Here is a 24,584-nt window from a genome sequence, read left to right as displayed (position 1 = left end):
GAAAAGACAGCCCTTCTCATGAGCCCAGATCTCAGACTTCAGGATGACCTGAGCTTGGTGATGGTTCATACCATGGATGACACCAGCTGACCTAGAGTGAAGGAAGAAAATGCAGGGGGTAGTTTCTGATCTTGAAACTCCCTTCAGGTCACCAAGGCTGGATGCAATTACTTCCCAAAGGCCATAAATCTTATCAGGCATCCCCTTCCTTTCCACTATTACTAGTCCCCTACCTCAGGGGTACTGCACTATCCCTACCCTGACTTTTTAAACTATGACCCACCCCCCTTTTTTTGAGACACTCACTTGCCCAGGCTGGAGTACAGTGGCATGATCTTGGATCACCGCAAACTCCCCTCTCAGGTTCAACCGATTCTCCTGCCTCAGCCTCTCCAGTAGCTGGGATTACAGGCATGCACCACTAAGGCCAGATAATTTTGTATTTTTAGTAGACATAGGGCTTCTCCATGTCACTCAGGCTGACCTTGAACTCCCGACCTCAGGTGATCTGCCCACCTTGGCCTCCCAAAGTGCTGGGGTTACAGGCATGAAACACTTCGCCTGGCCCCTACAGTAGCTCCCTTTATAAACACTCCTCAAATCATTCAATCTGAGTATGCATCTCTCCCCTACCAGGACTTTGAGTAATTAAGGTGCTTACCTGGGCAACAAGACTAGAAGCACCTGCAGCCTCTGAGATAATAAGGTAATGGAATGTGCACCTGTGTGCATGCCGCCACGCACTCACTCACCCACCCAGACACACACACTATACATGTTTATTGGCGGGAATGGATGAGAAGAGAACTCACCTTTGTAAGTAACTTGTGATGTGCTGCTCACTGAACCAGGGACTGGGTATGCATTTTTGTTTGGAAGCTTCTTCGTCACATTTTTATTTAATTTTATTTTACTTTGTTAAAAATTTATGGAGATGGCTGGGTGCGGTGGCTCACGCCTGTAATCCCAGCACTTTGGGAGGCTGAGGTGGGTGAATCATGAGGTCAGGAGTTTGATAGCACTGGACAACATGCTGAAACCCCATCTCTACTAAAAATATGAAAAATTAGCTGATGTGGTATGGTGGCAAGCTCCTATAATCCCAGCTACTCAGGAAGCTGAGACAGGAGAATCGCTTGAACCCGGGAGGGAGAGGTTGCAGTGAGCGGAGGTCGCACCAGTGCACTCCAGCCGGGGCAAGAGTACGAGACTCTGCCTCAAAAATAAAATTAAAATGGAGATGAGGTCTCACTATATTGCTCTGGCTGGTCTCAAACTCCTGAGCTCAAGTGATTCTTCCTCCTCAACCTCCCAAACTGCTGAAATTACAGGTGTAAGCCATCACACTCAGCCTTTTCATCACAATTGGAGGGAAAAATGTATTCTTACCATTTCACAGATAAAGAAACGAAGGCTTAGAGAATGGAAATATCTTGCCCAGTGCAAAAGGTGTTTTCTTCACTGTACCACTCAGCCAGTCAAGTTGCTGGTTGAAGTTTGAAGAGGACTCAGTATCCTACTTTAGCTTGATTTCAATTTAGGCCAATTTTAGACCAGCTGGGTCTTATGAGATGCATGCTATTGAATTACTGTTTCTCAAAACCAGGCTGAAGGAGGCAGGCCCAGAACACTAGGGACGCTCCTGTCTTCAGTGAATTGCACCAGCCAATTGGATGTTTCAGAATGTATGTGCAAGGCTACAGGACTCTAAAAGGTAACATACAAATAATTTGGTGAAGTTTCAAGTTGTGTGGTTGTTGACTGCTATATGGATGATACAAAGATAGAAATGAGCATGGGAAATCTATGCTGAGGAAGACAGTGTATGATCACAAAGATTTAGCTATAGAAGGAAGTAAGCAAATAATTTAAAATAGGGAGTTACTTCAATGAACTATAGTCCAGTCACATAAGGGACATAGAGGACCTACCTCCTGAGTATTTTTTTTCATTCATTTGTGACCTACAGAACACAAAATAGCCTGTAAGAATGATTTTCCTTTTTCCTTTTATTATACTGAGCTGGTATTTGGTCCCATGGGGATAAACACTCAGAAAAATTCCTAAAATAAGGACTCTTATCTACCTGCAGTGCTTGTACACAAAACAGACACATTCTGTATTCCAAATTCTTGCTTAAAGAGAAATAATGTGCTTTGAGTAAGCAAAATTAATTTCCATCATAAAAAAAAGATGTAACCAACAACATGAGCTAAGTAGCCAAGCTAGTTTAGTAAAAGTCTTTTGCAAGGGGGAATTCATAAGATACATTAACAAGTCTTACCTGAAAGTCCATTGACTTCTAAGTACTGCCAAGCCTCCCTCACTTAAATAGCATGTATGTGACAACCTTCATAGGCAAATAATAGGAAGATAATTGGTGGAAGGAAAAGGTCTTTGAGAAGTCAAAATAAAATATGCAGTTCTATGCATTAAAATCTAGGAACTTTTCCTCCAGAAGACCTTGATGACCTCCTAGATAATGTTCTCAACCTAATTTCAACAACTGATGTGGGAGTCAGTTTCCAATGACTGTTCCCCACTGAGCTACATCTCCTGGTATTTCACCCTTGGGTTGTCTTCTTCCATATTTTGACCAAGAGAATAGGATAAAAGTGATGGAGGGGGCTGGACGCGATGGCTCATGCCTGTAATCCCAGCACTTTGGGAAGCCAAGGCAGGCGGATCATGAGGTCAAGAGATCGAGACCAACCTGGCCAACAGGGTGAAACCCCGTCTCTACTAAAAGGACAAAAAGTTAGCCGGGCGTGGTGGTACGTGCCTGTAGTTCCAGCTACTCGGGAGGCTGAGGCAGGAGAATTGCTTGAAATCGGAAAATGGAAGTTGCAGTGAGCTAGGATCAGGCTACTGCACTCCAGCCTGGTGATAGAGCAAGGCTCTGTCTAAAAAAAAAAAAAGGAAGTGATGGAGGGTAGTCCACACGAAGGATTACTCCCCCAGCTGGATCTTATGAGATGCATGCTATTGAGCCACCCTTTCTCAGAAGCCAGCTGTGAGAAGCTCAAGCCACAAGAAATCGATGTGTAGGTGCCTTCACCATAGCCCCGCTGAGCACGCTGCCGAGAGCCAGCATCATTGTTAGACATAAGATGAGCAGCCCTGGATGTCTAGCGCAGCTGAGCCTTCTGGTACCTCCAGCCCCAGCTGCCATTTGATTGGAACCATAGGAGGCAGTTTAAGGGAATGCTTTCTAACCTAGACAAGGTACAGAACCATGAGCTACATTAACCAATTGTTTCAAACCATTGCATTTGAATTTTGTCAGGCAGTAATAGATCCCTGAAACACTTGGCTACCAAATTTCCAGCTCTGCAAGAGCAATTAGGAAGACTAATTGAGGTAAGACCTGAAAGCAGTAGGAGCTGGAAGTTAAATTTGAGGGAAGTAACAGAGACCAGTAAAATCAAAAGAAGAAATCAAAACACAGCAGTAGGAGACCATTTAGCAGGAAGAGAGGGGAGAAGACTGCTAAACCCAGCACTACGCTCCTCACAATAAACATTACTAAATTATATCACTTAAGAATCATGTATTCATGACAACTTGAAGTTGGGAAGAAAGATTACATTGTCATCAGCGTATTATTGGAGAGCCCACAGAGGTATGGAATAGTTATTTTTAAAAACATTTGATTGTCAAAAATTAAACTGTGACATTGTCCCAGAGTTTAAGGAAGCAGGCTTTGATTTTTCTGTAAATTTATTAATGAAGACCACTTCAATTCCTCAACAGTCTTACGTTTGCAAGATATTCTTGCCTCATAACTCTTTCTGATGTCTGGATTTCTCAGTGCTGTTAGAGCTACAGAAACACATTCATTGATTCATTGATTTGTTCAGGGAAGATGCATTGATAATTGCTCACCCTGAGTTCCTTTTCTAGATGTCACCCACAGAAAGATGAATAAGACATGGTTCATGGCTCTGACACCATATCTTCCACTGGGGGAGGGATAAAGGAGAGACCAGGACTAACATTTATTGAGTTCCAACTGCTTATGCCAGGCACTATACTAGTTGCTTTGACACCTTTTACTAAATCCTAGCAATGCTATCTCCTGGACTGTATTCGTCCTATTTTCAGATGACAAAGCAGAGCTTCAGACTGGTATACAACTTCTGTGAGGACTCAAAATAAGTGAACCGGCTTGCACTCCTCATCAGTAGCATCTCCCCAGCCTCCAAACACCTTACATATACTATATGGGAAGCTGTAAGACGGAATGCCATCATCAACTTATTTTATGCATTTTGATCATTTTTAAGCTCTTATTAATAATCTGAGGGTCACAGCAGAGTCAGAAAAAAGCCTCCCCAGGATCATTTCTTCCATATTTGAACCAGTTCTCTTTTTCTTTTTCATGCGACTCTTTAATTTGATGACTCCTGAGGTTCCCCAGAGTGTTTGTCATTTTTACAACAGCCATTTTTCTTTGACTCAAGAAAAAAAAAATATTAAATCAATGTTTGCATTTGTGCACATTTCTTAAAGTGCTCCCAAATACGTTGATTCCCAATGAACTTAAGATTTTAATTCATTTTATCCCATTGCCGCTGCAGAAGGAGTCACATTTTTAAATGTGTGATGACATATGGCTGTTCATTATTTATACATTCTGTAGCAGACTATAAATTTTACTTTGGACATATATCGAGGCACTGAAACCACTTTGGTTGCAAACACATAAATCATGGTTACAGTTATTAGTCTAAATGTAACACCACCCGGGTTCTAGATCAAAACCTTTAAAATCTGTTGTAATTGATGTCTGCTGTATAACTTATGTCTGATTTTATTAAAGGTTCTCATTATTATTTATATATTTGGAGCATTACACTCCTGGCTGTGCTACTCCATCCAGAGTAAATTATTTTGAGGTGTAGGTCTGAAAGAGGATATGGAAGTGTGTCAGGGTGCCAGGGTGGGGAGGGGAAGGCTCTTTGTGAAATGTTAAAAAAAAAAAAAAAAAGTGGGAGAAGGAATGGGTGTTGTATTTCAGTGCGGTCTAATTCATGCGATGATTCAGTTAATTTACCTCCCAAACGCCTTGTCCTCTGTACCAATTGACATTCATTTGAGATAAATAAAACAGCCATGGAGTTGTGTCAGCTAAATTATAAATTAGCGAACGGGTAACCGAGTGAGCCGGATTCCCAGGGCTGCGGTTGGACCAGGGCTTTTCAAAGACCAGAAACGCTTAGATTGATCCATACATCACAGTGCCGAGATGCCTCAGCGAAATGGGGACTGAGGATTGATGGCACTTCACAGGCTCATTAGGAAGCCTCAGGTTGATGAGCCACTTGCCGAGCGTGACTGCAGAGTGCTGGCAGGCTGACCCAAGGGGACAGGCCATGTCAAAGCGATACCAAGGATGAAGAGCAAAGGCATCTTGCCATGGAGGAGAGAGAACACCGCCCCGGGAGACAGGAGGCCAGTGAAGAAGGAAGTGACAAGGCCGAATGGCAGAGACCTGAGCTTCAGAACCTCATAAACCAGAGTCCCCATCTCTGTTGGGCTGTTACCAGCCTTGTGGCCCCTCGGGAACTTCCCTAGCCAGTCAGAGCCTTGCTTTCCTCATCTGTAGCGAGAATGCCATTATAAGGATTTGCTATAAAGTTTTTTTTTCCTTAATTAATGGACTTTATTCTTAGAGCAATTTAAGTTTATAGAAAAATGGAGGAGAAAGTATGAAGTTCCCATATAATCCTCCCATACTGTCTTTCCTAGCATCTTGCATTTGTGTGGTGTATTTGATACAACTGACGAAACAATATCAATATCTTATTATTAACTAAGGTCCGCAGTTTGCATTAGGGTTTATTTTGTGTTGTATAGTTCTACAAATTTTTGCAAATCTATACTATCATGGATTGACCATTACCGTATTATGCAGAATAGATGCACTGCCCTAAAAATCCCCTGCGCTCTGTCTATTCATCTTTCTTTTCCTACTTCCAGATCCCTGGCAACCACTGATCTTTTCACTGTTTCTATAATTTGCCTTTGTTATGAAGTTTTGAGATAATACAGGTGAAGAGACTGAGTGTTCAGTAAACGGCTGAACTACAATAGGGTCAGTGCATGACATATGAATTTCAAACACCACATATTTAAAATGCAAATTTCAGATAGATGACCAACAACCTGAGAAGTTCTAAGAGGGGCAATGGCTATAGTATAATATATCCAAATGTGATTCCCCCAGATGCAAGCAATCAAAAGGTCTAGAAAGTCCAGCCAGCTCTCCTCCTGAGTATTTGGCTACTGTGGAGGTACATCCAGGCTGCTGTTATTCTTTAAGGCCCTCACTGAAGCATTCCATAGGGAACAAATCAGAAAGTCCAGTTGCTGTACCTGCACACCCCAATCCTGGAACAGGATAAGTCTCTAAAGCAGGATGGAGAGGAATCTTCCTTGCCTCACCACTAAGGCAAGAGCTGACTTCCCCACCCTGTTGCATCTGGTGGTCCTGGCATGGCTGCTATGCTCATACTCTTTAGGCTTTCTGCCCTATGAAAGGTGTGGGAACACAAAGAATACTTTTTGCAGTGATGTGAGAAGAGATTGGACAGGAAACTCATTCATCTGCCTTTAGGGTGGGAATAGGCAATAATTTTGTGCTGTTGTCCTCTCTGTTAGGCCTGTCTTTGGGTATCCAATGCATCCATTGTTATGAACAGTTCCCAGACACACCAACAGCATTCCTCCCCAAGCACCTCACTTTGTCTCAAGGTTCACTCCCATGCCACCAGAGTTTGTTCAGCCCTTAATCCGGGTGGCCAGGAATTGAGGAAGAATCGATGTCCCCGGATAATATCTTCCACCAATGAGCGATGGATGTTGACGGCTAATGTCTTGGCCTCCTGTCTTTAGAAGAGACAGTTCTGAGGCAAATCCTATAGTTTTTTGGAGAGTCCCCAGAAAGACTGAGCCCCAGCTCCTACAGTGGTACCCATGTGGAGGAAAAAAGCATCTTTTTCCTCTTTTCTCCCTTCTACCTCTCACTTTTGCTGCTGCTTCATTCTTGCCTCTAGGGACATTGTCTACAAAAATGACCAGCTGCAAGTCTTGTCTCAGGATCTGCTTTGAAAAGAACCCAAACCAGGTCAGTGCATACAAGCAAGTGGCAGAAGGTAAGATGATGTGGACACTGAAAATTTCATTCATTTAATGAATGAGATGGCGATTTCCAATGACAGTTACAGTCGTAGTTAACATTGCCAGGTTGTTTACTGAATGTTACATAATTGCACATGAATTATGTTATTTAATCCTCATACAACCATATGAAGTAGGAATTATTCTGATAACCATGTTACAGAAGAGAAAATTGTGGTTCAGAGATATTAAGTGATTTGTTCGACCTCAAATTCTTAACTAATACAGTGGTCAGGAGGCAAACTAAAACCATCTAACTCAAGGCTTACCTTTTAACTGTGACTGCGTACTTCCTGTTTAGCATTGGGTTTTAGGTGTGCACATGTATAATATAGAAGTTGTTAACAGATACATTTTTTAATAATGCTGATATCATGACTCCCATACAAATGTAAAATGAATATCTGCCAAAGATTTTTATTTATTTTGTCAATTAATAAAGGAGCCAATAAGATGTAACAATTAGCTCAAAGGAAACTTTAGAAATCTCATATTTTTAGAGGCAATCAAGGATATCAAAATGATCTTGAAATAGACCCAAATATGGCAGTGAAACTGGTCAGTGTCCAAAGGGTATAAATCAATTGCATTTCACAGGACACAATTCATTTGCTTTTCTTTGGATAAAGATCATCTGCATTTGTCTCAGTTTTCTGCCACTTAGAGAATTGTAAAAGAGGTCAAAGAGAGAGAAAGGCACACATAATCCAGGAGGGTACATGACACGGTTACCCAGTAATCTTCTTTGTTCAAATCAAAGTCTTCCATGATTTTTCTGGACAAAATACATGGTGGAATGAATCCAGGACTTTTACAATAACAATGGTAATGAAATATGACAGGGGTTGGCAAGTTTCTTTCCTAAACGGTCAAATAGTAAACATTTTCGGCGCAATGGGGGACACAGTCTGCCCTGCCACTATTCAGCTCTGCCTTTGAAGCACTAAAGGGGCCACAGACAATAGATAACCCAACAAGCATGGCTGGGTTCCAATATAACTCTATTTACAAAAACAGGTGGCTAGCCTGCAGGCTGTTGTCTGCCACCCCCAGAATGGAAGATCATGAGATATAAGAAAGCATTTGCCAAGAATACTTCCCAGGCAGGACACTTTGAATTAATTCACTGCATAGCTGCTGACTAGGGCTGCTGAAGGTTCCATGTGTCTAATAATTTATAAAACCAAAATCCAGTTACAAACTATGCCAGTAAGTTTCTTCACTATTTTAAAAAGTGTATTGGTTAACTAATTAATTGATGGACAAATAATTTATATTATTATATTATAATTCTTACAAAATTCTATATACTGTATTATAATTATTACTATAATTAGATATAATTATAATTGTATGTAATTCTATTATAATTATATTATTTGTGAGGTGTCATGTGATGTTTAGATGTAGAAAGATTAAATCAAGCTACTTAACATATCCAGGATGTCACCTCTTTATGGGTTTTTTTGGTGTGTGCTGAGAATATTTAAAATCTATTTTTAAAGCAATTTTGTGGCTGGGCGCAGTGGCTCATGCCTGTAATCCTAGCACTTCAGGAGGCCAAGGCAGGTGGATCACCTGAGGTCAGGAGTTCGAGACCAGCCTGGCCAACATGGGGAAATCCTGTCTCTACTAAAAATACAAAAATTAGCTGGGCACGGGGGGGGGGCACGCCTGCAGTCCCAGCTACTTGGAAAGCTGAGGCAGAAGAATTGCTTGAACCCTGGAGGTGGAGGTTGCAGTGAGCCGAGATCAGGCCAGTATACTCCAACCTCGGCAACAAAAGCAAAACTCCATCTCCAAAAAAAAAAAAAAAAAAAGCAATTTTGAAATATGCAATGCACTATTTTAAACTATGCCGTGCACTAGATCACCAAAACTCATGCATTCCATCTAAGCAAAATTGTGTACACTTTGACCAGCATTTCCTCTTTTTCCATCCCTCTGTTTCTATGAGATGGATTCTTTTTCCATTCCTCATATAAATGAGATAATGCAGCATTTGTCTTTCTATGCCTGGCTTATTTTACTAAGCACATTGTCCTTCAGATTCATCTATGTTGTCACAAATGAGAGAATTTTCTTCTTTGTCAAGGGTGTATACTATTCCGTTATGTACCACATTTTCTTATCCATTCATCCACTGATGGGCACAGGTTGCTTCCCTATACTGGCTATTGTAAATAGTACTGTAATAAATATGGGACTGCAGATCTCTCTTCAACAGACTGATTTTAGTTCCTTTGGGTGTATACTCAGACGTGGGATTGCTGGATCATAGGGTAGTTCTGTTTCTGGTTTTTTGAGGCTCCTCCATACTGTTTTTCATAATGGCTGTACTAATTTACATTCCCACTAACCGTGTATCAGAGTTCATTGAGCTTCTTTACTGTTGAAAAAGTACAAGCAGCTTAGATCTCATCCCATCCACATACAGATGAAGGATATGAGACCTAAGATGGGGGAATGTACTTGTTAAAGATTACAGAGAACATGTCACTGGTTACCTTAGAAACCAATCAATGTGCTACAAACTAGCATCATAAATTATGTAGATGGTTCTAATTCATATATATGTTATCTCTCTATATAAATAAATACAGACACGTTATTTATATAAATATATATGTATGTGAAAATTATGACCATTATAATTTCTTTTGAGAAGATCCATTAGAATTTTTTAGCAACGTAATCTTTTTTAATTTTTATTTATTTTTATTTATGGAGACAAAGTCTTGCTCTGTCACCCAGGCTAAAGTGCAGTGGTGTGGTATCAGCTCACTGCAACCTCTGTTTCCTAGGTTCAAGCCGTTCTTGTGCCTCAGCCTCTCAAGTACCTGAGATTACAGGCATGTGCCACCACACCTGGCTAATTTTTTGTATTTTTAGTAGAGACAGGGTTTCACCATGCTGTCCAGGCTGGTCTCAAACTTCTGATCTCAGGTAATCTGTCTGCCTCATCCTCCCAAAATGCTAGGATTACAGGCATGAGCCACCTTGCCCGTCTAGCAACTTAGTTCTTTGCCGGGAACATGTGAAATGTATTCACACATCAATTTATCAGTTCGGAACATCTGTTGACCAATGATGCTAGAGAGGACCCCACAGAGATACTCAGGACAGACCCTGCCCTTAGGGAGCCCGGTCTGCTGTGGGAAGGGGAGACTCTCAAATGTACAATAGAGCACAGCATCTTCAGTGCCAGACACAGGTAAACTGAGGCACGATAGGAACATGGCGAAGAGGAATTTTCAAAGAGGCCAAAAAGGATGTTAAGAATGTTTTTCTAGAGGAAGTAGCATATGAATTGGTGTTTAAAATCTGCATAAGGAAATGGATATGAAAATATATGATTATCTCCCTTTGATTAAATACATTGATCTTCTAAAAACAAGTTTTACCATAAAACAAATAGGGTGTCCTTAATAGTTGTTGATTATTGTTGTTAGAGATGACGCTTAAGAATGTATCTTTAATAACAAAATTTATCAACAGGCTGGGCATGGTGGCTCATGCCTACAATTGCAGTACTTTGGGAGGCTGAAGTAGGTGGTCACTTGAGGTCAGGAGTTTAAGACCAGCCTGACCAACATGGCGAATCCTTATCTCTACTAAAAATACAAAAATTATCCAGGTGTGATGGTAGATGCCTGTAATCCCAGCTACCTGGGAGGCTGAGGCAGAAGAACTGCTTGAACTGGGAGGTGGAAGTTGCAGTGAGTTGAGATGGCACCACTGCACTCAAGACAGAGCAAGACTCAGTCTCATATACACGCGCGCGCGTGCGCGCGCGCACACACATACACACACACACACACACACACACACACGCATAAACAGGAGTTGGTGGTGCGGATTTAGGGGATGCATTTTGCATTTCAGTACCCCCTGCATGGCTCCAAAGTATTACTAGGAAATTAGGATTCATGCCCTGGGCTTCTAGAAAGACAGAGGCATGGAGGAATCCGAGTGCCTCATATTGGGAGACCAGGATGCTTTGACAAATTGTTCTTATCTGGTGATTGGTGAGAGAGGGAAGCCTCCTTATTCCCCAGGTTAGGCAGAAACTCTAGGCAAGCCCGGAAATCACTCTTTGCTGCAGGCGCAATGGACCTCACAACCTTATTAAGTGACCCTGGTGTTCTGACTCAGGATAACATGACTGTGAGTCAAAAGGCCTTGGGGACTTCAAATTATAAAACAAAATATTTTTCTCATGACACAGTGGCTCCTTGTAGACAGTCACTTCTCCTGCGCTGACCTCACCTGCTAATTTTTGCATTTTTAGTAGAGATGAGGTTTCACCATGTTGCCCAGGGTAGTCTTAAACTCCTGACCTCAAGTGATCTGCCCACCTCAGCCTTACAGAGCAGTTTAAACTGTGAACATCCACTTTTAATCTCAGTCTCACCTTCTTTGTCCCTCATGCCATTATACACCCATCATGGCAAAGCTCAGCTTTCTCTTAGGATTACCCGTCCTTGCCCGCCTCTGGTTTTTTGCTGACCTGTCTTTTATGATACAAGTCTTTGAGTACTTGAGTGAATCATGCTTTGGATAACTTGGTGGAGGATGTCAGTCCTTTCCTGAAAATAATACCTGTGAAGGCTTGCCTAACAACATAGACGCATGCATGGTACTTGAAAGAAGTAAAGTTGTGTATCACAAGTGCAGGAAATGTTCTGCACGTGTTGAGGAAAATTTAAAAAAAAAAAGGAAAAACGCACCTTTGTAACACAAGTAGTTCTATGGAAATTGAGCCTCTGGGTTGCTCACTGCTCTTTACTTTTTCTAAAACTTAATTTATGATATCAATTTTATAATTTAAAAACAAAAATTTATTTCACCATTTTTTTCTGTATTCACTACACAGCTGTGTGTACTTTATTTACTTTTACTTTTTTTAAAAATTAAAAATGTTGTGGGTACGTAATAGGTTTATTAGTCAATTTTCATACTCCTGTGAAGAAATACCTGAGACTGGGTAATTTATAAAGAAAAAGAGACATAACAGACTCACAGCTCCACATGGCTGGGGAGGCCTCAGAATCATGGCAGAAGGTGAGGGAGGAGCAAAGGCATGTCTTACATGGTGGCAGCCAAGAGAGCATCTGCAGGGGAACTTATAAACCCTTTATAAAACCATCAGATCTCGTGAGACTTACTGTCACAAGAACAGCATGGGAAAGACCCGCCCCCATGTTTCAGTTACCTCCCTCCACCTTTCTCCCAGGACACGTGGAGATGATGGGAGCTACAATTCAAGGTGAGATTTGGTCAGGGACACAGCCAAACCATATCAGCAGGTTTATACATTTACAGGGTACACGGGATGTTTTGATAAATGTATGCAATGTGAACATTGCCTGTTCTAACTTATTTGTGGGATCTAAAAATCAAAACAATTGAACATAAGTTCAACACAGTGTAGGCAGATTGTTACCAGAAACTTGAAAGTATACTGTCTTATTTAAGTCCATGCTCAAACACCATTCCTTCTAGAGCAAACCTATTAAAACAATTCAGATTCTCTTGAACCTCTGTTGGCTTTTATACCTACTTTCCTAATTCCTTGATTCTGTAATTATCTGCTGGTTACTTATTATTTTCTTGTGAATGGAACAAATTAGTTAACAAACTAAACCCTTCTCTCCCAAATCCCTGCCCTCAAGGAATTTTCATTCTGATGGGAGAGAGAGCCAAATACAGTACATAAGTAAAATACAGAGTTTGACCTTTGCTTATAAATACTGCCATGTATATCTGCCTCTTGCTCTACATCACTAACTTATATGAGGGCTTATTTAATTTCACTCCCAGGGCACCTGGAACAATGATTAACATACATTAAGTGTTCAATCAATTTTTGCTGCATTAGAAAGAAGCCTCAAAAATTTTATCTGCCTACTCCCCCTTCAAGATACTACTCCGATCGAGAAAAACTGCAACAGAAATTACAACAACAGTCATCATTTTGGCTACAAGTGCTCCTAGCAGGAGACTCAACTGATCCTCTCCTGTCACAGTGGGTACTAGGCTTGGCAACACAAAAGGAAATCCCGGCCGGGTTACCTGAGTTCAGAAGTTCAAGACCAACCTGACCAACATGGTGAAACCTGGTCTTTACTAAAAATACAAAAATTAGCTGGGAATGGGGTGGTGCCTGCCTCTAATCCCAACTACTTAGGAGGCTGAGGCAGGAAATCACTTGAACCTGGGAGGTGGAGGTGGCAGTGAGCTAAGATCGTGCCACTGCACTCCAGCCTGGTGACAGAGTGAGACTTCATCAAAACAATTTTAAAAAAAGAAAGAAAAGGAAGGAAGAAAGAAAGGAAGGAAGGAAAGGAAGGAAAAGGAAGGAAGGAAATGAAGGAAAAGGAAGGAAAGATAGAAGGAAGGAAGGAAGGGAGGAAGGAAGGAAGAAAAAGGAAGGAAGGAGGGAAAAGGAAGGGAGGGAGGGAAGGAGAGAGGGAGGAAAAGAAAGGAAGGAAGGAAATTCAGTGGTCCTCTTCCCAGTTCTCTGCTTCCAAACACACCCAGGGCAAAAGGAAAATGCAAAGCCCCTGTTTCCAGATGTTTTTATTTTCTTTCATTTCTTTAGACCCCGTTAATCTCTTTGCAAACTCCATGGATACAGAACAAAGCTCTTTGGCCTTTATGCCACAGAGCTGAGGATTCATTATGAAATACCACAAGGGAGACATTTGCAGTTTTGGAGGCAGAGGGAAAATGTGTCCACATGGAGGCAGGCCTGGAATAAGTTCTTCTTCGCCTTCTTGAGAATACCCATAGAAGTGTATTTGCAATCGTAATGCACAATTGGATTTTCTCCCTGGGTGCCAGTGCCCCTCCGTAGTAAGAATCAACCGCTATCCTGCGTGCTTTCTCATTTATTTGTCGTTGTTTCATTCTCCTTGTGTTTTGCACTGTGGGCTGATCTGTCAACCAGATAGTGTTATACCACAGAGGCTTTTGCTTCCTTTCCTGCTGGAACTACATTTATTCACTGGGGTTATCATGGTGCACTCTACATACCTTGAGAAAAGGAGATAGCAATGTTGCAAGAACAATTGTAAATCAGGAAAAAAAAATAATTTTATTCTCCAAGGGAAACTGCTTTGTAAAAACACAGCATCTTGTATAATTGGGGACACAGTGATCACTTCATCTTTATCTCTGAAGCCTCTCTGACAAGAGTGATTTTTATATGGAGAAAGCGAGGATTTCCTTTTTAAATTGCCTTTAAAATGGTGAGCTTCTTGAAAATCGTCTCCCCATTGAGGAATGTGAGCTTGCATTCATTTTAGACTGGGGTTTTACTGCTTCAGAAAGCCCTTTTAATAAGAAAGGGGATGAAGAAAAAGACAATTAAAAAAAGGGAAGAAAAAGGAGAAAAGAAAGGAAAAAGGAAAATGGAGGAGAAGGATGTACAGAGGGAAGGAAAGACAGAGGGAAGGAAAGACAGAGGGAAGGAAAGACAGAGGGAAGGAAATCTTGAGGAGGCAAGTATCTTTAATTCCATAGTATCACTTCTCCTACAGAAGTAATAGTAACCAAACCATTTGCTTTTGTACTTCATAATCAAGAAAGCAAACTTTTCCTATGCTGGTGGTTCTAAGTCTGAAATAATTACATTAAAAGAAGTCTCGGCCAGGTGTCGTGGCTCACGCCTGTAATCCTAGCACTTTGGGAGGCTGAGGCAGGGGGATAACAAGGTCAGAAGATCGAGACCATCCTGGCTAACATGGTGAAACCCCATCTCTACTAAAAATACAAAAAATTAGCTGGGTGTGGTGGTGCATGCCTGTAGTCTGAGCTACTTGGGAGGCTGAGGCAGTAGAATCGCTTGAGCCTGGGAGGTGGAAGGTGCAGTGAGCTGAGATCGCACCACTGCACTCCAGCCTGGCCAACAGAGCAAGACTCAGTCTCACACACACACAAAAAGAAAAGAAGCCTCTAGTTATTGCCATAATTTTCACTAAACCCCCAGGAAATTCCCAACTGAAAACTATTAAGGATTAAATTTATTTGTGTTTGAAAATCAGAATTGACCAGTGTTGCAGCTACGTGATGGAGTTGAGAGTCGTAGTGTCAACCAAGACTGGGCTGTCAACTCCTGAAAAGTTGAATGTAATTAAAGAGTCCAAAAGCTAACTCTAAGAAGGTAAACCCCCTCATATAATAATAGACAAAATATCAATATATGTATAGGCATCGCTATAGATGTATAGGTATTTGAATTTATAGAAATACAGCAAAAAGCAGCACTACCATTGAAAATATAGATATCAGGCTCAAGATGGATCCTTATTTCAAGAAAAAAAATCACAAGCAAATAAATGTGCATCTCATGTGTTATTCGGTCAGCATATATTACTTAGCATTTCCTATTTGAAAGGCATTGTTGGAGGTACCAGGGATACCGTGATGAGCAAAGGACTCTCTGAGGTTGTCTTCCAGAAAAAAGAGGAACAAAAGTGAAAATCAATTAAACACACATGTCAAAAGATAATTTTAGAGGTTGGTATTAAGAGAACAACAAAGTGAAGTAATGGGATGAAGAGGTTGGGCAATTTTGAAAATAGCTCCACAGCAATGCCTCTCAGAGAGGGTGACTTGTGAGCCCAGGTCTGAAGAATGGGAAGGAAAAATCTGTAGAAGAATCAAAGGTCTTGGATGCATCTGCAGAACAAAAACAGTCAGGAAAAGGCTCTGAGGCTGATATGTTGCATTCAGTAAAGAAAAGGAGGCTATGATGGCTCAAGGAAGTGAACAAAGAGAAGGAGATTAGAAGATGTAGGGGATGAGGCTCAGGGAGGCAGATGGAGCTTCTTCAAAGCTGTGCAAACCTAGAAAATAAGTTGTAATTTTATTCCAAGTATCTAGACACTGACTCATAAACATTGAGGTGACAAGTGCACAGTTGGTCTAGGAGAAAAGAATTACAGGTCACCAGGAGACAGGAGAAACACTTTCTCTTTCCTCCCTGTATGATTTTATTTTGTTGGTGTTTTGTTTGTGTTTTTAAAACAGTCTCGCTGTGTTGCCCAGCTGGAGTGCAGTGGCATGATCTCAGCTCATTGCAACCTCCACCTCCCAGTTCAAGTAAACCTCCTGCTTCAGCCTCCTGTGTAGGTGAGATTATAGGTGTGCACCACCATGTCTGGCTAATTTTTGTATTTTTAGTAGAGACAGGGTTTCACCATGTTGACCAGGCTGGTCTCGAACTTCTGACCTCAGGTGATCCACCCACCTTGGCCTCCCAAAGTGCTGGGATTACAGGCATGAGCCACCATGCCTGGCCCCTCCCTGTATGATTTTAAAAAGTCACAGTCCCTTTCAGGTTTCAAGTACTCACATTTGCCAAGTGGAAAAATCAAACATGATCATGAGATGTACTTCATAGGGATGCTTCACTCTTGCTTCCATGAGATAATGCAACCAGCACATGCTCAGCTTGGACCTAGCCTCCAGACACATAAATTTTGCTTTATTTAACTATGGAACCAGCATAGCCTGACCTATCTACTGGATAGGAGAGGACTTTGGGCTTGCCATGAAACATGAGAAGAAGCTGCTTAAACTCAAATCCTAACCATAGAGTTGCCCCCTGAGCATGAACCTTGCTGTAAGGTCTGTAGCACAGATTCTGCAAGGCAGAGTTAGAGAGTTATCTGTATAACTATTAGTTTGCTGTTTGCTACAGAATACTCCTCCTGCTGATCTGACAACTTTCATCTGAGGGGGCACAGAAATCACCACTGTAGAATACATCCTTCTCATAGGGCCATGGCTTAGGCAGGACTTCCTAATGACTCCTTCACAAGCCAACCCTGGGTCGCATCACAGTTTGATGTCACTGAGGTTGGGATGACAGGGGGAGGATGGAGCCATTTCCTTTGGACCCCTGTCACTGCAGTCAAACAGCATAATTGAAAGTGTTCTCCTTCCCTGAACAGTGAGTCAGCTAGCATTCAAGAAGGGAAAATGGCTTCTGGTTCTCAATCATTTCTGTAGATAGATTTGAAACACAAATACCACGGGGGCAGTTCTCACTGTTGCTCATGATAGGCATTTCCAGGAGCCCTGTGGTCAGGGCCAAATTTCTGCACAGAAGCATCATTTTAGATGAAGCTCAGAAATGTGAAAAAGAACACACATGCCAGGTATATGTGAGCATCAGATATTCTTTGAAAAAGTGGCGGGGAGAGGTAAAGTAGAAAGAAGACCAAAATATGAGGTCTCAGACCAGCGTCCTCACCTTGGCTGTGGCATCACATCATCCTGTGGTTTTGGATTTAACATACCTGAGCTTCAATATCCTTATCTAATAAGTGGTTCTACCATTGACCTCCTTCAGCCACACAAGGGATGTTTCAAGAGTCAGGAGAGACAACGTACGTACAAATATTTCCTGATTATTAAAATATCCTGTAAAAATGAACACTATGAATATCAAGCTTCATTGTGGTTCAAGTGCACAGAAAACACAGTCACATATACAAATGCATGAGGTTATGAACCACTTCTAAGTGAGGATGCATTCTGAAAGTCATGGCTCTTCTCTTGATTACAACAATAATAGCAAGGTTTGATCATTTAAGTTTCTTACTAGAGAACTCTTTGGTTAGGTTAAGGAATCATTCAAAGGTGAGGCAAACTGGGGGAAGAATGAGGAGTTCACATTTATAGTCAGATTGTGAGATTGGGGCAATTAGCTTTTGAAGAGCTAAGGAGATGTAAACAATTCCCATATGGTTCAGCTCCTTGTCTCCACCCAAATCTCACCTACAATTGTGATTCCCGTAAGCCCCACGTGTTAAGGGTGGGACCAGGTGGAGGTAAGTGGATCATGGGGGTGGTTTCTCCCATGCTGTTCTTGTGACAGTGAGTGAGTCTCACATGATCTGATGGTTTTACAAGCATCTGGCATTCCCCCTGCTTTCACTCACTCTGGTCCGCTGCCCTGTGAAGGTATCTGCTTCTCCTTTGCCTTCTGCCAAGATTGTAAGTTCCCTGAGCCCTCCCCAGCCATGTGGAACTATGAGTCAATTAAACCTCTTCCCTTTATAAATACCCAGTCCCAGGTATTTCTTCCGAGTAGTGTGAGAATGGACTAATACAACTTCCAAAACCACATGTCCTCTTCAGCGGCTCCTGTATGTACCACTTGCTATGGAACCCCAGTCATAGGCCACCATCTTCTCTTGAAAGGTCTGTTTTGTCTTCTACAAATGTCTTTGGAGAAGGGATCTTGTTTCTTGATTTTACAAGTACCTAAGGATAGTAAAAGGGACTGAGAACAAGTAAAGAACGTGAGAAGGAAACACGGGGTAAAATCTGGATGATCCAACATGTCTACCTATTTTCCACATTTTTAGTAAATGCACACCGTGCAGGGAAGATGGAATAATTGTGGGTGGGGGGTGTTGAAATAGAATACTCCAATCAGAGTGAAATTAAGAAATCACTCTCATTTTCCTGTTTCTCACTTCTTTTCTCCCAAACATGAAATGTTGTGAGGCAAACGTTATTTTAATAGTCAGTGTTCTCTAAAGGAACAGAATTACTATGATAGACATGTATCTGAAATGGAGTTTATTAAGGAGTATTGACTCACGCAGTCACCACGTGAAGTCCCACATAGGCTGTCTGCAAGCTGAGGAGCAAGGAAGCCAGTCCAAGTCCCCAAACCTCAAAAGCAGGGAAGCCAGCAGTGCAGCCTTCAGTCTGTAGTTGAAGGCCCGAGAACTCCTGGCAAACCACTGGTGCAAGCCCGAGAGTCCAAAACCCAAAGCATCTGTAGTCCAATGTTTGAGGGCAAGAAGCATCCAGCACAAGAGAGAAATGAAGGCTGGAAGACTCAGGCCAGTCTAATCCTTCCCTGTTCCTCTGTCTGCTTTCATCCTAGCCACATTGGCTGCTCACTAAATGGTGCCCACCCAGATTGAGGGTGGGCCTGCCTCTCCCAGTCCACTGACTCAAATACTAACGTTTGGTCACATCCTCACAGATACATCCAGGAACAATACTTTGCATCCTTCAATCCAATCAAGTTGACACTCAATATTAATCACCACAGGAATACATGGTGGGGATTACAGGATAGGGTGATGGGGTTGTGTGTTTCCTGAGTCAACACCTCAAAGCTCAATGGGCTGCTTCTAGGATACATTTTTTTTTAATTGAAAAGGTGACTTGTTAGATACCTCCAAACTGATTCAGTATCTTTGGCAGTAAGGCCTTGGAATCTGCATTTTTCAAAAGTACTGTCGTGATTTGTATGCACAAACATCCTGGAAACTCCAGTTTGCCCTTCCCTCTTTCTCCCATAGAGCACTTGAGTGGTTTCCGTTTGTCCTAGGTTTAGATTTTCCAGTGGAGAGGATGTCATTGGCGTAGTCCTCATTGTGGCCTTGAACATAGTTTTTGTTATGTGAAGTTTTCAAGGTTGACCCCACTACAGGCCATTTTATTTATGGTTTTTCAGATCTGAGGTCATAAGATGTCCAATCTGTTTTACTAGGCTAGTGGGAGCCATATAGAACTTTCCGTGCTGCATACCACATCTTTCTTGATGAAAGTGTACAGGTAGAAATAACCTGGAATGGAGCTGCAGACATAGTCGACTCCTGTGCTGTCCAACATGAAAACCAGCAGCCCCAAGTGCACTCGAAATGTGGCTGGTTCACGTTGGAATCAGCAGGAATCGTAAAATGCAGGCTGGATTTCAGGCAGTGCCAAAAAAAAAAAGAGCGTAAAATATCTCATTAATAATTTTTATATTAAAATAATACTGTGAATATATTGGGTTCAATAAAATATATTACTGAGATTAATTTTAACTTTTTCTTTTTTTTAGTGGGGCTACTGGAAAACTTAAAATTACACACATTTCACATTGTACGTCCATTACGAGTGCTGGGTTAGTTTCTCCTACAGATACAGAATATTTAAAACCATAATACTAAGTGATAAAAATGGGATCTAAATTCATATATTTTGTAAAACTTCAATTTATCTCTCTCTCTCTTTCACACACACACACACACACACACACACACACACACACCAGATACAGTATTAAAAATTACACACATACAGTATTAAAAATTAGCGTCCAAAATTAATACCCTTCAAAAAGTTCTTTAAGCCTTCCATTTAACCAGGACCATGTGTTAAGTTTAGGATGCAGTGGCTTCCATGCTGTAATCAAGGACATCTCATTTGTATGCCTCAGGGAAATGACACAGGACTTGCATGACACTCATGGCTATGAATTACAGAACAGAGACTATTAACTCCAAAGGTGCTAAAAGCCTGCTTTGAATTTAAGTCAACACTGGAGAATAAGCTATTTATTTGCTTTATAAAACTATCAAACATTCTAATTCAAACCTCATGTGTAAAATATGGCCTGGTACCACACAGCCTTCATATACTCCAGAAGAAGATACAGAGGGTCTGAGAAACTGGGCTGTTTATGTAAACCAAATTCCCCAGCCCAACACAGAAGTCAGAAGGAGAGATTCAGTTTTAAGTAAATACAAGCATTGAAACAGTAGCTGTGCTACTGCCCCAAGCCCCAGGCATTGGTGAGATTCCGAATATTCCTTCCTTCTCTGCCCCTTGGTTGTGTTTGTTCCCTTTGAAGAATAATTAAGATTTAATGGCATATTCTCACAGTTTTTTGTCTGCCTGCTTTCTGACTGCCTACTGTGCAGAATGCTCGCGTTTGATCCCGGTCATTGCAAGAACTGTACAGTAATTGCCTGTCTGGTGACTCATTAATGGAGGTCCCCAGAGAGCCAGAACGCTGCTCGTTTGAAGTTCATCTTGTTTACTGTTGGCCCTTCTGGTTTAATCTGTATCATCAGAGAGTCTTGCTCAATTATTGCTGCTCAATCTCTTCTCATTGGGACACAGGCACTGGGTAAACACATTGTTTTTTCTTTTGCTGCTTCTTCTCTTTCATTTTTTTTTCTTTTTAAAAATACGTCTTCTTGTCTTACTCACATGGGTCCACCTCAGTAAAGCATGTTGTTATCTTGTGCCAGGGAATCTGTTGACCACCTGTGAAGCAGTTCTTCAGACCTTCCCCAAAAGACAGCAGTTTGGAGGGCAACCAATCAGATGGAATGGTTCTCCCCTCCATTTCAGGACAAAATGACTTCTGCTCATCCTCTAGGATCTGAATGAGAGGGTACTTTCTCCAGGAGACCTATTAGACACTGCAGACCCAGCTCTGGCTGGTTTACTTGCCTGTTCCCTCAGTGTTTTTATTATTATAACACTTCTCACTATTAACTTTGGTCATTTGTGAAATTTTTGGGCCTCTAAACATGGGAGCCCTAAACAGCTCAATGTTACATCTTTATTTCTCAAACCTCCGTGTTAAGAAGCCTTCCAAGAGCATGGTTAAGATGTGTTTGCAGAATTAAGTGGACGCTCCCTAGGTCATGCTAAAGTTGCTCTGTCCTTTCCAAGAAAGGAAAAATTCCTCACTAGCTACCAGAGTTCCACGCCATTCCTTCCTTAACTCTTATTGTCGGGAAATACAGATTAGAAGAAATTTCTAAAATAGGAATTTGGATGTCATTGTGATAGCGGACCCTGTTGCTGTTAGGATTAGCACAGACCAAAGTTAGGGGTCAGGAGCTACGTAAGGGCTTAGAGGCTTAGAAGTTCCTGACAATTCAGGAACTTAGAAGTTAAGAGTCAGGAGCTACGTAAGGACTTCAGAGGCATCCTGAACGGGATGCTTCTGAAGGCTTTCAGCAGCTTAGTTGGGGATAGCAACTCCAGTTGACCCAACAGCACTTTTTTTTTTTGAGACGGAGTTTCGCTCATTACCCAGGCTGGAGTGCAATGGCACGATCTTGGCTCACCGCAACCTCCGCCTCCTGGGTTCAGGCAATTCTCCTGCCTCACCCTCCCGAGTAGCTGGGACTACAGGTGTGTGCCACCATGCCCAGTTAATTTTTTTTGTATTTTTAGTAGAGACGGGGTTTCACCATGTTGACCAGGACGGTCTCGATCTCTTGACCTCGTGATCCTCCTGCCTTGGCCTCCCAAAGTGCTGGGATTATAGGCATGAGCCACCGCGCCTGGCCAGCACTTTTTAAAATTAGACCAAAGCAGAGCATCTCAGAATTGTTCCTGTGATTAATATCTGAGCATTGGGAGTGAGAAACACGCTTCCACATGGAGATACATGATTAAAGATGAATAGACACAAGAGATGAACAAAAAGACACACTGTTGTTAATAAGGTTGAAGATCCTGAATCCAACTTAAACTCTAGAGTTAACCATTATATGAAAAAGTATTTTTTCTTTAGTTGATTTTATCTATTTCCAAAATAATTATAATGTGTGGAATTACATATAACATGAATAGCACTGCAGTCCTGATGTAAACATGTTTTGTACATTTGGATAATCTTGAATTGGAAAACTTGTACCAGCAATATATTTCAAGTTCAACTGAAAATAATTATTTCAATCATACTTCCATTCGGTCAGCAGTAGGAAGTTCCTTTCCTAAGTCAGGCAGTGTGGTAAAAGCATTTTTCAAGTAGTCATTGATTTAACCTCATAACAATGTCACATGACTTAATGACTTTTGTTACTATTTTTAGTCTTTATTTAAGGAGAGAGAAACCAAGGTTAAGAGAGGCAAAACAGTATTTGTCAATGTTGCGAATGAAATTCACATGTAGTTTTCTCTGTCTGCAAAACTCTTCAAGATTATGAGACATTTGTAACAATAATAATAAAATTACCTGTATTTTATTGTTTACTATGTAGAATGAGTAAGTAACCATGCTTAAAGTTAAGGTTTATAAGATAATTAATATAAAATATCACGTTATACTTTTTTTTTAGATTATTTCATTATCCTCATAATCTTTTCAGGTGTGTGGGAATTAATTTTGCCATTTTACCAATAGGGCCAGAGACTGATTCCCCACCTGTAAATTTAAATGTTTGTCCGAGGTCCCATAGCAGATGAGTGGCAAAATTCATGTGTGAACTCACTTCTCACTCTAGTTCATCCAAGGTGAAACTTTATCCTTAGGTAAACTCATTTTCAATACTTGAGCAACTTCTCTCAGGAATACTCACATCACCAAGAACCCCAAGTCCAATTTAGAAAACCTTATTAGTCTAATAAGACTTCAGTTCCATCAGCATAATTGGCAGGCACCTCAATCGCAGACAGTCTAATTATTCTATACTGGATTCCTCATTACTGGGCTTGGAGGGGAGGCAAACTGCAGAGAGAGAAGGAAATACTTGTCAGAAGGTGCAGTTGTAGCCTGAGACCTCCCTGCAAGGCCAAACCGTGTTGCCTAAGACCTTGGGGGTATTGGAAATCTGGAAGAGGACATTGCACCGTTAGCCTTCTACGTTTGTGTTGTTCGGGGGCAAAACAGCCAAAAGTTAATATCCAAATTGCATTACAAGAGTTAAGACTTTGAGAGAACCTCCACAGCAAGGAAAACCTCAGAACTCAGTTGCATGCTTAGCCTTAAATTACTTTGTTTCTTCTAGAAATGTAGAGTGTAAAATTAGCTTTTCTTTAGAACTAAAAACAACTATAACAAATGTACAGTTGACGCCCTATGGTTTTTAGACATCAAATAGTCTTCTTTTGGGGGAGGTAAAATATTACCCTTGCTTTCTTTCCTTCTCTCTCTCTCTTTCTTTCTTTCTTTTCTTTTTTTTTTTTTTTTTTTTTTTTGAGACAGACTCTTGCTCTGTTGCCCAGGTAGGAGTACAGTGGTGCAGTCTCAACTCACTGCAACCTCTGCCTCCCCATTTGAAGTGATTCTCCTGCCTCAGCCTCCTAAGTAGCTGGGACTACACGCATGAGCCACCATGCCCGGCTGATTTTTGTATTTTTAGTAGAGACAGGGTTTCACCATTTTGGCTAGGCTGGTCTCGCAACTCCTAACCTCAGGTAACCCACCTGCCTCGGCCTCCCAAAGTGCTGGGATTACAGGCGTGAGCCACCACGCCTGGCTTCTAGCTTTCTTTTCTACCATCAAAACTAAGACGGCATTTTCAATGGCTTCCGTAGAATAAAATCCTAGAAATAAAAAGGATAACTCCCAGGCTCTGTGCATCTTTAAAGCATTGGACACATGTTGCTAAATTATCTACCATAATCGTTCATTACTATTAGTTGGGTAGAAAATTAAAAAAAAAAAAACCCTAGGTTTAAATTCTGCCTGTTACATTTACTTGCTGTTTGACCCTGAACAAGTCATTGAAAGACTAAACTTTTGCAGAATGCTGATTAAAAAATAATAGTGGTAACAATACTAATATTGCCTAAGATGGTCATGGTGAAGGTTGAATAAACGATGCTAAGGGCTGGGTAAATGTTGCTGT

This window comes from Sapajus apella, unplaced genomic scaffold (assembly GCF_009761245.1).
Source record: "Sapajus apella isolate SASKATOON/1434 unplaced genomic scaffold, GSC_monkey_1.0 scaffold99, whole genome shotgun sequence".
In the NCBI taxonomy this organism is placed as follows: Eukaryota; Metazoa; Chordata; class Mammalia; order Primates; family Cebidae; genus Sapajus; species Sapajus apella.
Note: the sequence above shows the minus strand (reverse complement) of the source record.